The sequence below is a fragment of the Electrona antarctica genome, assembly GCF_951216825.1.
Source record: "Electrona antarctica genome assembly, chromosome: 7".
NCBI classification, from domain to species: domain Eukaryota; kingdom Metazoa; phylum Chordata; class Actinopteri; order Myctophiformes; family Myctophidae; genus Electrona; species Electrona antarctica.
The window spans coordinates 32,326,450-32,342,510 of record NC_136812.1 but is presented as its reverse complement, the minus strand read 5'-3'; the positions used below and the strand labels follow the sequence as shown (position 1 = coordinate 32,342,510).

At 42.3% G+C, this 16,061-nt stretch overlaps 1 protein-coding gene across 2 annotated transcripts in view; it reads left to right on the top strand.

Annotated features, from left to right (window-relative positions):
* podn (podocan) overlaps positions 1-11,582 on the top strand; it is a 163,762-nt gene extending 152,180 nt beyond the window's left edge. For both annotated transcript variants that reach the window (XM_079505962.1, XM_079505963.1), the window contains exon 12: positions 11,526-11,582. The gene's annotated coding sequence lies outside the window, so the exon portion shown is untranslated. The remainder of the gene's footprint in view (positions 1-11,525) is intronic.
* Positions 11,583-16,061: the final 4,479 nt, after the last annotated feature.

Here is a 16,061-nt window from a genome sequence, read left to right as displayed (position 1 = left end):
ATTTCTTCATGCACCTACAGAAACCTTAACCAAGAACAGAGGTGGGAATCTACGCGTTTGGTTAAAAACGTTAACGGATAGCACAGACGAACGGAGGATCGATTAGTTGATTTTGGGGTGAAGTATTAACAATGAGCTTGGCCCGCAGGACAGCTCCTATTCAGAGCAGCTCAGGTAGGTGCTGATATGAAGTTGGCCTGCATTCCCAGAGCTGACAATGCACTTACAGGCTAGGGGGTCTGTCTGGGGCCTTTTCCTGTCTGCTCTATCTGTCTAGCGGAGCGTACCCAGGAGACAGCCATATAATAAATGTGTTAGACGAACATCTCAGGAGACTCTCCACAGGACCAACACGCTACACAACAAAGCCATCCTCTGAATGATGCGCAGCAAAGGCACTGGGTTATTCAAGAGGAATGGAGAAAGTACACAGTAAAATCCTCAGTATACACTGGCAGGTTTAAACCTGACAGTGTATTACAAATGGATAAATGAACACTGAAGATTTTACTGTGTAAAGCCAGAATTAAATTAAATGTAAATGCATGAGATCCAGAAAATGGTTCATTGCAAGGCCACTTTGATTGATTCAGCCATTGCATTCCTCTGCATAAGTTAGGCTATGACTTTAACAACCCTCCTTAGTGTTTTCCTATCTCTCCTCTGGTGCTCCCCTGGCAGATGCAGGCTTTGCTCTGCCAGCCTCCTCCTTTTAGTGTCTTCTCCTGTGAAGTTCTTCTTTGTAGTGTGTGTCATCATTCAATTCCCCCAAGCCAAATTTATCAATTAGCCATATTCCGCTCCCTTTGGCTTTAAAAAAGAAAAAGGAAAATCCCCCACTTTGTTTCTCCTGCATGTGAGCTTGTTTATTTACCGGCAGAATGGTTGGCAGGCAAACTGGAAGACAAACGGCCTCCTCGTGTGCCCTGTACTGTACATCCAGTATAGAGCCCACTATGGACTGATCTGCTCGTGCGGTGTGCCTGGCCCGTTGGCGGGAGAGAGCTGGGACAAAGGTTAATAAGGACGTCTCCGCTTTACCAGAGAGACAGCCCCGTCACTTTGCCAAGGCGGGAGTCTGAAACAGGTCTTTGCCACATGCGGTGCAGGAATATTTTTGAATATTAATTGCACACTTAGTATGCTGTTGTCATATGGCTTTTATTAGTATTCCATCAACTCAATGAGGTGTGAAAGGGCCAGATGCCGTGTCCTCGTCCCTCCCTACATTCTCGCCTTTTTGTCAGTTGTAGTGCATCCGGTGTCAGTCTGCTCATCCGTTCACTGATCAGATGTCTTGTATTTATTAATTGGGCTGATGAGTTTAAATGTGGATTAATAACACGGTGGGTTGATCGCGGTGATGTAAGGCTGCATGTTGTATAGCGAAAGGACACGCACCGGTTGGTGCTTTCCTTTACCTGCTGTTGGATACACTCTTAGCTGTCACTTGACACTAGCTGACTTCTTACCTGTATGCATGCACGTAGATGTGCACACACACACGCACGCAGGCGATGCACACACGCACGCACGCACGCACGCACAGTCGCACACACACACACACACACACACACACACACACACACACACACACACACACACACGGTGACACGGGTCAGTGACGTGACACCCCTAAAAAAGTGTTTTTTAAAAACCTTTAAATAACAGGAATAAAAATGATTTACTTTTGTTCTACTCACTCTCATCTTTATGGAAACATATTTTGTTTTTAGATATTTTATTGGAATCAGATGGTGTGACATGACAATTGTTTATAAAATGAAAATGGAGTACACCTTTCTTAAGTTACTCACTTTATCAAAGTCCTTTATCATAACTAACCTGTAATCCACTATAGTTTTGTGAAAATGTATTAAATCTGTATATTTTCGTAATCAACACTCAATGTGAGGCCCATGTTGTCGGTCTTTCAACATATTTTGTATTTATTGTGACAAAACTTTCTCTAAAATTACACAAATATTTGTGACTCTTCCTGATACTATTTGCTATGTAATCCATGAACATTAATGGTTTCATCATTAATAAAGGTATGATTTTTTCACTATTTGGAACGTCACACCAAATGATTTAGTGTCACACCGTATGATCATATCTTCATTTTTCAAAGCAACTTGTGTTTTAACCTACCTATTAGTGAGTACTGAACTTTACAGATTGATTAAACAATTACTCAGGAAAAACAGCAACAGGAAAATTGCTTTAACATTGAATAACATGCAATGACTGAATAAAACAAAATTAAACACATTTTATTGTGTATAGTTGCAGATTTTAGGTGAAGCTGTTTAAAACAAATGTTTAAATGGACAAAAGAAACATGGGTCTTTGTTATTTATTGTTATATCTGTAGGAAAATACAGTTTGCATCATATGGTGTGACAAAAAAGTCATATGGCGTGACAGGCAGACAGTCACACCATTATGATATAGTGTCACACCATATTATGTTTTCTGCACTTAACATAACCTTGAGGCTACTAGCTACACATTAGCATGCTAACAACATGCTAGCTATAACAAAGCAACATAGATGTACATGTAATTATGACCAAAAAATCTAATAACTTTAGCTTTTTTAATGAAAAAGGTGTCACACCCACAGACACTCGGATGAGTCGCATTGGTCAGCGTTCCAACAAGATCGTATTTCATGGAAATGTTAAAATGATAATTCACCACAGACACCTGTCATGCTATTGTAACGCAAGTGCTGAGCAGCCTTACTGAAGAAGGACCTCTCTATCCCAATGGGTGTCCAAACAATTGCCTGTTGAAATTTCCCAAAATGGTGTCACACAATATGATTTTGGTTTGGGGGACAAAATCCTTTTGATCAGAAATGACTGAAAACATTATGCTTGGACTTTGAAAAGATTAGGCTCACAAATAGACATCTATATTATATTTATGGAATTTTTAAAATAATTTTAGCATTTTTTCCCCTTAGTTTTATTCAAGTTCCTACTTTGAGAAACAGGGCCATGGACAGTCGCACCATATGAGTTTTGCTATGTTTGGTTGATAATTCTGAAGAAATGAGGAATGAAATGTTTTAATCTTGAGTATGTTCACATGAAGCATAATGTCCTGCACAATATTCAGAAGGTTTTTGACAAATATATTTTTTATTTATACGCGTTTGACACTGAGGACAGCAAAGGACAGCATGTCACGTCACACACACACACACACACACACACACACACACACACACACACACACACACACACACACACACACACACACACCTGTCCTGCACACGCACAAATCCATTACGTAGCTTCTCCAGCTTTATATGAAGCACAGTGATACTTGTGACAACATATCCCTCATTAGCCAGGTTGTTGTAGAAAGCATTAAAAGGGAGACGACACACAGGGCTTAATCAGTGGAGCTCGCTGAGGGGCTGGGTTGTTTGCACCTCTGGGACAAGCTAGTAGTAGGGGATCAATTTATCTAAGTCTAATTAGATGTTGAGAACAGCCATTTTTCTTATGTCAGATTTAAATGTGATTTAAATCGGAGCGGCAGGGGCAGTATTGCAGTTGCTGTACCGCACTGTTGTGACGAAAAGAGAGTTGAGCCAGAAGGCAAAGCTCTCTGTCTACCGGGCAATCTTCGTTTCTATACTGTACTCTCACCTATGGTCATGAATTGTGGGTCATGACCGGAAGAATAAGGTTGCGAATACAAGCGGCAGAAATGAGGGGTTTCTTCGACGGGTGGCTGGCATCTCCCTTAGAGATAGGGTGAGAAGTTCAGTCCTGCGAGAGAGACTTGGAGTAGTGCTTCTTCGCATGGAAAGGAGCCAGCTTAGGTGGTTCGGGCATCTGGTTAGGATGCCTCTTGGGCGTCTCCCTAGGGAGGCACGTCCCACTGGGAGGAGACCCCGGGGCAGACCAAGGCGCAGTTGGAGGAAATACATCGACTCACTGTTATATATATATACTGGATACAGATCCGGTTCAGTCTCTATCCTTTTATTACTCTATGTCTATAACAGACTGATGCCTAATCAAACCCTCGGAGCACCTGCTGCGCCCTTCTTGATTTAGCCTATAGCTGTTTCCAACATGACAGCCATGTAAACACACACACAATCAGGGCCGAGAACACCTGCCTGTAGAAAAAAACAGGGATGTGGGCAGGGAAACAAAGCTACCTTCTATGAAGCTACTGAAAGACCCACCCACCTCAGGGGGTGGAGGTGGTTCAACTTACCCACTTATAGACTTATAGACCAATTATTTGTTTACAAACATTGGGACTGGGCGCACGGGTGACTGTTTCATGTAATCAATTCCCAACAGATCTCCAAACCTGTTGTTTTGGGGAGCGCTGGTTTCAGTCCATTCAACCTCCTCTTGTGTGTTACTGTTGGTTAGTGAGGTGCACATTAGGAGACATTTATACTTCAAAGCCCAACGGTATTGCGCACAGAGAACAGCTGATATACAAGCACACATCGCATCGCAGATGCGACTGTTGTGAGCGTAGAGGTCTGCGTGCGCGACACCATCGCGGGACGAAGCATAAATTATACTTGATGGGCTGCAGGTGCACGTGCAGCCGTGCACAAATAGGCTCTGCTGCCGTGTTCATGAGCACACCTCCCGTTCTTATGACAGCGACTGGAGGTGTGGTTTTGAGGACAACTGTTTTGAATTGCTATTATTGTTCAAACACAACAGAAACCAAGGATTATATATTTCAAGGGCGAGAGATCACAATACAAATCCTAATCATTCTTCCTCCACACTGGGAGAAAAACAGCATCTGAAAGTTTGATGGGGCATTTTTTACACGTGAGTGCAGTTAGAACTTTTCCATTGCATCTTATGAGAGGTGGTGTTCTTCTGCTGCCTTAATGCCTTAATGCGCGCGCATGCTGTTTCTTATCAGTGTGACGTCGTCTGATAAGGCGTCTATACCCGTTCTCCCATAAGTAATAACTTAAGGTAAGCATTTTTGTGTACAATTTGGTCATTATTTATTTATTCTTGAAAAGAGCATTGAGGTTCATCCTCATTTGCAATGTTGTCGATCACACTAGAACAGGTTTTGTCTGCATCTAGATGACCTATACTATACTTTCTCCTTTAACTAGAAACGTGTGCTTCTCAGATTGCAGATATCTGTATACCAATTTGTGTGAGTTTTGGACAAATGCGTATGTCCTATTCGGCCTCATAGCAGCCTAAATGTTTATACAAGTTCTAAACAGATCCACTGACATGAGTTTGATATTTTCCAATTTCAGAATTCTCAGGTCAACATATCTTCTGACCGGTCCTACGGTTTGGAAGATTATAGCCGTGGACAGACAGACACAGGCACAAGCACACACGCAAACCGAAAAAAGACTATTATTCAGAAGAGGACGGCACTGAGAAGATCTTTTTAAACGCGTCAGAACTGCAAAGCCTTTTCATCTTTCAACAACTGTGCCGGAAGTCGGGACAAGAAGAAACGTCACATCATACAAGTCTTGAGTTTGGAATGATTTCTACAGGCAAAATGAATAAACAAAAACTGTGGTTCATCCTCCTCTTGTTTACTGCCGGCATCTTCATGTACATATTCGTCCTGAATCTGAATCCAAGAAAAATCGGACAGACAGACAGACAGACAGACAGACAGACAGACAGACAGACAGACAGACAGACAGACAGACAGTGCCCCTGCCGTACCTCTACCCAGAGCATCACCCCTCTGAATAACACCAAGCACCTGCTGGTTTCTGCCTACATGGACCGCAGGGTGAAAGGCTGGGATTTGCGCATCATTGGTATATTCAAGAGCGATTCCATAATGATCCTTCACTGTGTTTTCTGCTGCAGCGGCAACCTTTCCAATCGCAGCACTCCGGCTAGCTTTGTACAACACACACTTTTCGGTTTTCCTTTTGAGACTATGGACGTCATGTGTTGGATCCCTGCGGGATGCAAAGCGACCCATGTTACCCTGTTGACTCATTCAGATAGCATGGAAGCACAGTGGCAGAACTTTCTCCCTGTAGGTAAGGTATTACTCAACTTAAAGTATGATTTAACATGATGCTGCCAGAGTTTGTCACACTAAAGGCGCTAGAGTGCCAAGCAGATGGGCAGATTTTACTCTGAAAAGTGGCCGGTAGCCCGAGTCTGGCAGTGTGCCGCGGGTTCAACTCCCGATCCCGACGGCCTTTACTGCATGTCACTCCCCCATCTCTCTCCCCCATTTCCTGTCAGCCTACTGTCTGTCCCTCTATAACAAAATATAAAATAAAGGCGAAAGCCGCAAAAAAAACATAAAAAATAATGTTTTAAGTTTAAAGTACAATATTAATCTAAGTTGAAATGTAATGTAGCGAAGTATCCAAAAACTCAAGTAAATACTCAGATAATTTACATACTTAAGTACGGTAAATGTACTTTGCTCCTGTCCACCACTGTAGGTAACCAGGAGAGCGGCGGGACAGATGCGATAGAGCCCCAGTTCAACTTCACAGTGTGCATCTCCACCTTGTACGGGGACTACAACAACGTCCTTCAGTTCACACAGGCCCTGGAGATGTACCGGCTGCTGGGCGTGAACAGGGTGGTGGTCTACAACACCAGCTGTGGTCCAGACCTCGACCGCTTGCTGCGCAGTTACAGCCAGGAGGGCTTCGTAGAGGTGGTTCCCTGGCCTGTGGACAAGCACCTCAAACCGTCGAGAGGATGGAAGTATCTCGAGCATGGACCGGGGGACCTGCACTACTATGGCCAGCTGACCACACTCAACGAATGTATCTACAGATACATGGACCGCTCGTGCTATGTCCTGTTGCATGACATAGATGAGATTATTGTACCGTACGGTCAAAACAGCCTAATCTCCCTGGTGAGCCAGCTCCAACAGGAGAACCCAACCGCGGGGGTGTTCCTCTTTGAGATGCACTTATTTCCAACTGACCATGTGGACCCCGACGCAAAGTTCCACCTGCCCCAGTGGGAAGGGGTGCCAGGAATAAATATTCTGGAGCACATCTATAGATTATATGAAACGAACAGAGACGACGCGGCATACAAGATGATAGTTCAGCCAAGAATGGTGCAGCAGACATCAGTGCACAGAGTGCTGAAGAACTTCGGAGAGACATTCAAGGTCCCTCCAGACATGGGTTTGGTAATGCATGTCCGGGGTTGCTTGATCACACACACCATACCACCCAGTTACAATCAGATATGCGTGTGCAAAGAGCGCATGCGCGTCGACACCAGGCTGTGGGGGTTTCATGACAAGCTGATCCCCAGTGTGGACAAGGCCCTGGGGAGAATAGGGATGCTGAGAGAACAGCATTGAGATGGTGGAGTATGGACACAGCTGCACACACTGAGACGTATAGGGCTGCGATTATCAGTTTCTTAGCGATCATTTTTTTATGGTTTTACTTTATTTGTTCATTTATGGGACAGTGCACGTTGACAAACATTCAATACAAGACACACACACACACACACACACACACACACACACACACACACACACACACACACACACACACACACACACACACACACACACACACACACACACACACACACACACACACACACACACTCTCTAATTGAGAGATGCATTGGGTGACAGATAGATCATAGCCTATCTGTGAATTAGGTAGCTATTTAAGGTAATAATACTTATCACTGCCTCTCTGCTCAGGCACTTCTAATAAGAACCTGTTAGACAGTGATGTATATGGAAACCACAATTCACATTAATATAGCTTAAACAACTGTTTAGTATAGTGCAAACATGTCAGGACACAGTGGCTAGGAATCTCAGAATAGCCAGTGGCTTGATGACCACTAACAAATGGTTGGGTGTCGCTTGGTAGGCTTGCATGTTAGGACACCTACTGTTCTTCCTGTGCTTCCTTCCTGGTGACCACTACCTTATTTAGACATGTTTGACCATTTGGTACAGGGGGGTTGGGACCACCTTTGCATTTCCCTTTGATGTCTCTGTCTCCAGTTGTATAAAGTCTACTGTAAATGCTTGTAACAGTGTGTTAGTCTCCACGCCGAGAGGCTGGTGGAGGATCCATGGGGCCTGCCCCCATGGCTGATGCTGTATTCTGAACTCTATGCAATAAACCTGGACTCCGAAACAACTTTCATCTGCCTGCCTCTGCTGTTGACTTCATTCTCCGTCCTGAGTGTTTTTTAGTCTAAGTATTTAAGGTCTGATTATGGGCTATAGGGAGAGGAAAAGCAGTCTCTCTCCTTTGTAGTTTATATACATCAACAGACAGGCAGGCAGGCAGGCAGACAGACAGACAGACAGACAGACAGACAGACAGACAGACAGACAGACAGACAGACAGACAGAGGTTTGTTTATACTGCTAGCTGGAGAGGTCGATAGCAATGCCAGTCATTCTTGTGCAAGTTGCCAGCTATTCTCATCAGTGTCACTGTAACAAAATTAAATGAGCACGATTGCTGTAAGTAAATCCACATTATTGGCCATAACTTTTTACTGTCCTGACATGCTATTCTGTGTCATCAAACCAGCTATTTCAGCCTGTCTCTGTCATTGTGTCACAGTGGTTTGTGGGCTCTGTGTTTTCTCTAGATACTGTATGTAATATTATGTAATATTACCGGCAGTACAGATTGATGCATACTGTAGTGTAGATGTTCAGCCACTATAGTTGCAAATGGGATATATCACTCTTCTTAGATCAAACTACAACTCTCATATTTATTTTCTTTATGGCATACAATATAGCAACAATATCGAAAATATACATTCTATAAGCTCACAATTCAATTCAACGTGCCGTGATGCAGTGTTGTGACCTTAGATGTGTTATTTTTCCCATTTTTGAAATATATAGTATATTTGCTTATGATATGCCCAAAATAGGGATGCCAACATTGGTTAGACATGGGTTAAGGTTAGGTTTAGGTGTGCTGCCCCGTAGGAGGTTAGGTTTAGGTTTGAGATAGGTTGTAGTTGTAGGACTAATGACTGGTCTTTTTTTTGTTTTTTTTTGTTTTTTTTAAAGATATTTTTTGCGGCTTACGCCTTTTATTGTTTTTTGAAGGGACAGACAGTAGGCTGACAGGAAACGGGAGAGAGATGGGGGAAGACATGCAGTAAAGGCCGTGTCGGGCTCGGGAGTCGAACCCGCGGCACACTGCGACTGGATTACCAGTCGGGTGCCCAGACGGTTACGCCACCGCCTGGGCCCTAATGACTGGTCTAACCAATGACTAGTCTAAACCAAAAACTGTCTAAACTAAGTACTGCACCCATGCCAGGTTCAAAATGGTTAAAGAAGAGTGGGTCGCCCATTTCCATTATTATAATTCTTTGCTGAGACAGATGAACCGTCTGCCCGCCAGTGTTAATTAATCTATCTATCGTGCATTGCCAAGGTTTTATCACGCACAACCCTTATTTTGAAGAGCCAAATATCCGTAACAGGACAATGACAAAATGCTGTGTGTGGTGTCTTCACCGGTTTTTGTTCTCTCGGTCAGTGGTGGAAAAACCCGACCGCGAGTATCACAGTGCCTGCTGTCGGCCGTTGAAAAACGTTGTTTTCACCAGAAACGACATTCATTGCGCCGATTTGGAGATACAGGCCATTGAAAGCAGCACATAGAGTACAAGTGATGCGCGCACATCTTCAAATGGCCGCGGCCACTGTCCCACTTTGACTCTTATGCTAACGAGCGGCAGCTAACGATTCGATCGGATCAAAACACATGGATTAAAGAATATAAACCCTGGAAAACATAGCCTACAGTTCTGGCAGGCTAGATGATTAATTTAATCCTACGGTTACTACGGTTCTGGCGGGCTCCGTGTTGAAAAAGCAGTCAGAGACAGAAGTATGGAGGCAGCATTGCAGAGGCAAAACAGTGAAGACTTTGGCAGAGGTTACATTTACTCCCAGAGGAGCGCCTTTACAGTAATCATACGTTATCTCTTGAGTACATGCTATCTCATATTTTGCCCCAACAGTCAGCACAAATATTGTCTGAATAATTACCCACACAGATAGCCAAGGAGCGATTACATTGGCCACAACACGGCAAAGCACAAATACAGCCACACAAGTATGCACAATCACAAGGTTTTCCATATTCCAAAAGACATTGACAAATAGCATTGTTATAAGAAATACATTGGCTTTTCATTATGAAAACAGAAATACATTACATATAATCCACTGGTAAATGTACTGTATGCCGTTCACCATGACACTCTCTCCTATAAGGGATCCAGTAATGAGCTTCCCCATCTCACACCACCTAAATACTTCACAGGTCATCACATGGGGTGTGTGTGTGTGTGTGTGTGTGTGTGTGTGTGTGTGTGTGTGTGTGTGTGTGTGTGTGTGTGTGTGTGTGTGTGTGTGTGTGTGTGTGTGTGTGTGTGTGTGTGTGTGTGTGTGTGTGTGTGTGTGTGTGTGTGCGCGGGAGGGGTGTCCTCATTTCATCGCTCATTAACTCAAATGACATTTAATTAATGACACAGATCCTTACTGGTGTTTGTTCATAGAAGTAGAGGCCATCTCCTCAGTGTTTGTTCATAGAAGTAGAGGCCATCTCCTCAGTGTTTGTTCATAGAAGTAGAGGCCATCTCCTCTGTGTTTGTTCATAGAAGTAGAGGCCATCTCCTCAGTGTTTGTTCATAGAAGTAGAGGCCATCTCCTTGGTGTTTGTTCATAGAAGTAGAGGCCATCTCCTCAGTGTTTGTTCATAGAAGTAGAGGCCATCTCCTCAGTGTTTGTTCATAGAAGTAGAGGCCATCTCCTCTGTGTTTGTTCCATCTCCTTGGTGTTTGTTCATAGAAGTAGAGGCCATCTCCTCTGTGTTTGTTCATAGAAGTAGAGGCCATCTCCTCTGTGTTTGTTCATAGAAGTAGAGGCCATCTCCTCTGTGTTTGTTCATAGAAGTAGAGGCCATCTCCTCAGTGTTTGTTCATAGAAGTAGAGGCCATCTCCTCTGTGTTTGTTCATAGAAGTAGAGGCCATCTCCTCTGTGTTTGTTCATAGAAGTAGAGGCCATCTCCTCAGTGTTTGTTCATAGAAGTAGAGGCCATCTCCTCTGTGTTTGTTCATAGAAGTAGAGGCCATCTCCTTGGTGTTTGTTCATAGAAGTAGAGGCCATCTCCTTGGTGTTTGTTCATAGAAGTAGAGGCCATCTCCTCTGTGTTTGTTCATAGAAGTAGAGGCCATCTCCTCAGTGTTTGTTCATAGAAGTAGAGGCCATCTCCTTGGGAAACAATCAAGGGTTGTCTGGCTGACCTTGCTTATGAACACCCCTCTTTTGTGCACAATCCAGAATATTTGGATAGTGTCAGGTTATAGAATGTATGCAGAATATACTGAACTTGTCACGATCTATCTTCAAATAGTGGCGGTAAATCTTCCATAGTTGATCCAGTCTCTCCAATTGACTTATAATGCATGCCTCTGGGCGACTGATTTTCCCCCGTGGGATATGGGTCTCAAAGTCCAATTGTTTTTTTTTTTTTTTATAATTTTTATCCCACGATTTTGTAACCCATTTTCCACCCCTGTGTCAATTATCTAATCCTGGGCTCTACACACCCTCCGCCAGCCTAGTCCCCATATATGGGGGACATGGGGAGAGCAACGGACTTGAACTCATGCTTCCTTCATGCCTGAGTGTCCAAGTTGCTCCTTTACACCTGACAGGGGGGAGTTTCCTTGGTTGGACGTAGCACGTGGAAGAAACACGTTATTCCAACCAGTTCCTTTCCCCTCCATCAGGCGACAGCACTACCAACTGTGCCACCGTGCCACCTAAGTCCAATTGTAATACACAAATGCACACAAACAAAGTTGCTGCCAATGTATAAATGTTTGTTGATCAGATAAAAAACAGATACAGGATCTCACCAACAATTGGACTTGCACCATGGCATGGTACTGTGACTACAAAAACCTCTACTGAAGTTTCATTGTGATTTAAGAGGGATCACAACCCAGTTACAGAATTAACAGAGAGGTCAGTCGGTCCTTAGGCTACCATTTATGATATCAGAGAACCGAGTTTGACTTTACTGGACACCATAGAGGGCAGCTGTGAAAAGACAATCTCTGTAGAGATGGAAAACACAACAAACAAATGATCAGCGAGAGGGCACCATGGATATTCATCAATGGATATTCAAAACAATTCAATTTCTCAGTGTGCCTGGTATTACAGTCAGCAATGGAATATAATGGAATGGTTGGAACCAAGATCACAAAAGCATAAATTAATCTTTTTGAAACCACACATTTTTTTAGATCACAACATTTCATTCAGGACTCTGGTTGATTTAAGATTATTAAGGAGTATAATACTATATCTTAAAATGTAGGAATACAATTAATGTTGATAATCTATTTTAGAATTGAATTTACATTAAAATAATTTGTATTATGTAATATTCACTTACAGCTAAGTTGTTAATTCAACATCATTATTCAAGAAGTTATTCTCATGAATTGAAATCACGCGAGAAAGTAAAATGTTAAGGTCAAGATCAAGGTCAAAATTGAGAACGGATGGGTAGTTTTTCTCTTCCTCTCTGTCTGTCTGTCTGTCTGTCTGTCTGTCTGCCAGGACAATACTGCCCTACAAAGCCAAAGTGCGTTTTTGGACACACCGACATATTGTGTATCCCAAAGGTCAAATTAGCCTTTGTGATGTTTGGGGGTAAACAATTACCTCAAGAACATAGTGTAATATCACTTATTTGCCAATATCTCATTTGGCTGACCAGTTGAAACACTTTTAAACCCAATTTCAGCCATCTTTTTCGCCGTAGTTAGCCTACTGCACTTTGTCTTTGTAGGGCAGAATACATGTCTTTGATTTGGTGATGAAAGGATCTGCTTTTAGTTACTCTGAGGGTGTACACTACACCCGGTTCCCAAAGTGGACGCATAACCAGGGTCCGCGAAATAATTCAGATTTTTTTTCTTCTTTTTGAGTGGTGAAACCACTCCAAGGAACAGCAATGTCCTAACCTACCTATGTGACTATGTCCTAACCTATGTTTAGAGTACCAGTAGGGGGCAAAAGTGGCGCTGTTGTGCCAGAAACAGAGAGAGAGAGATAGTGTTGCACTGTTGCCTGCAGTGCTAATTACAGAGAGAGAGAGAGAGAGAGAGGAGAGAGAGAGAGGCAGGGGAGAGGGGAGTTGCACCACTCAGTTCACACAGGTGTGATTTTTTTTCTTTTTGGCTAGTGAATTATGGTATGTGTGATATGTAAGCTTACCATAATCAAAGTAATCCTTAATCATATTCCATCATTCAACAGCTTTTGGATAGAAATGAAACATGACTCCAATCACTTTCAGTTAGAGCAGAGGCGTTTGTGACTGTGAGCAGCTGATGGTCGTTGACGGTCGTTTATGCATCAAGGAAGGCAATTTATATGTTTCTGCACTGTCAATATATCTAGTGTAAGATAGCATCTTAAATAAAAGTTGTGAAAATGTGGTAGCACATTGTGACTTTGATTGAAAAGTTTTAATACAAATTATTTTTAATTTCATAACTGCTATTTATAATGCTTGGAAAACATTAGCAGTTCATGTGTTAAAACTAAGCTTGGGGTCACTTTAAACCATTGAAAGAAGTGGCTTCAAATATCAAAACGTAAAGTGTCAAATCTATAAAAAGAGTCCACCAAGAACGAATGGCCCACAATCAGGAGACTCGCTTCATTGTGAATTAATTTAATTAAAAACAAATTGATCCCCATTACCTACGATGTCAGAGCAATCCCAAGTCTCCCGACATAACTTTTTGCTCTCTTATGTCGCGTACACAACAGAGGAATGATTCAGTGTCTAATGATTCATGACTGCACCGACTGAAGAAACTGGAATGACTTTGCTGAGTGGGCCCTGAGACATACCCTTGGTGTGGACGCTCAGGCGAGCGCACAAGGGGAATGCATTAAAGCCGTATTGATCATGGTGACATTGTTATCAGCTGAGACGAACAGAAAGGCCATGCATAGTCACTCACCCTGATTTTACCATGTACATCTACCGTTCTCCTGCCAAGAGAATCAAAGGATGAGACAAAACTAGAAAAGTGCCCCTCAGAGCACAGGTCTGGTTGCTTATCCAGGGCCCGCAAACTTTGGAAGGCAGTCATAGCCACTTGATCACATCTTGATCACGTGACCCCAGAGAGAATGGGCCTGTTTCACAAAGCTGTTTACGCACAGATTTTGAAAGTATCATGAATGCCAATAGAAGGAAGACATTAAAATCGTCTTCATGAAAAATTGGATACAATAGTGCCAAGCCTCAATATATATATATATATATATATATATATATATATATATATATAAGCTTCGTCAGGTGCTAGCACTCATAGCAAAAGGGGAACATTATTTTGATTGCATTACCTAAGTTCCAAGAGAATCTGCCTGTTATAGCACCCCCCATCAGGCAAAGTTTAATTTTGTTCAAAACAGTCCACTCCTGCAAACTATATTTGGAAGCCAATCATAGCCAATGAGAATGGATAAAATCTGTATGGAGAAATATCAAAACACTTAATTTGCAAAATAAATATGCGGCAGATATAAGAAAATAAGAATAATAAAACAAATACGTACATTTTTTGTGTGCTTGGTGGACATCCAAAAGCATTCTGTTCCTCTGTCGCGCTATTGCAAGCTATAAAAGTCTCTTGTGATTTGCAGGCAAGGTGGGCATTATTTGGTACTCATAACTCGCTTACAAGCCACAGTCTATAATGGCCTTCATTTTATTACGGGACGATGACAATGGGGGAAAACGTCAGAGGAGAGATACACCCCTTTTTTGTTTTATTTATTTACAAGCAGAAAAGGCTGTCCTTTTAACACTGCATTATTAGCTTGCCTGCAGCATTGCTGAGGTTATTGGACAAGTTGATAAGATTATTCAGGTTCCGGTACCCAGAATTAGCCAGGTTATTGTATGGGTGAAATAGTACAGTCAGTATCAGTATCATTGTCAGTATCACGTCAAGTCAAGTCACCTTTATTTATATAGCGACAAGCGCAGACTCAATGTGCTTCAAATAAATAAAAATACAATAGAAATAAAGACAAGAAAATACAAAGGTACAAAGTGATAAAAAAATGAAGACAATTAAATATGATTAAAACTCCTGTCAGTATGTCAGTATCATGTTAGTATCATGCCAGTAGGCCTATCACGGTCATGGTATCATAGCATCAAGTATCTCTCTCTCTATCTCTCTCTCTCTCTCACCCCCCTCGAGCTCTGCTGTCACACAAAACATAAACTGTTGCCTAACAATGCAGATTTGGATTGACTTCGGGCATTTCCATATTATTTTGACACACACATGTCAGGCATGGTAGGTGTTCAAATTCGCCCTGAGGCCCTTTGTTGTGTGTATGTGTCTCTCTGCTCGCTACTACCCGATAAGAGGGTGAGCGTGCGGCGTGCGTGCATAGCTCATTTTGCCTCCTGCTGGAGTGATCAGTGCCAGATTTCTTGTACACACTGCCAAGTTTGTTGCAGATTGTTTCCTTATACAATTAGGTAATTTTACTTGAATTGAGTATTTCCATTTATTGATACTTTATTCCACTACATCTCAGAGGTACATTGTACTTTTACTCCACTTAAGTTCTTTGAAAACATTAGTTAGTTAGTTTGCAGATTTAGATTATTATTACAAAACATACATTAACCACTTGAGCTCTATTTAATACTGAAAGTACTTTTACTCAAGCCAAATGTTGAATACAGGCCTTATACTTATTGTGGTATTATTAATACGTTTACTTACTGTAAATGACATCTCCAATCGATGCTGAAAATGGAGGTCTTGTGACAGTCAATAAAAGCAAATAATGTAGAGTCTGTACTGTGTTATATAACTGTGTATTGTATAGATTAATACCATGTGCATTAGTCATCGCTAGAGGTTATCTAAATGAGGGATGGAGGTAGATTACCAAGGGCTACTACCAATACCTCTGCATTCAGCAA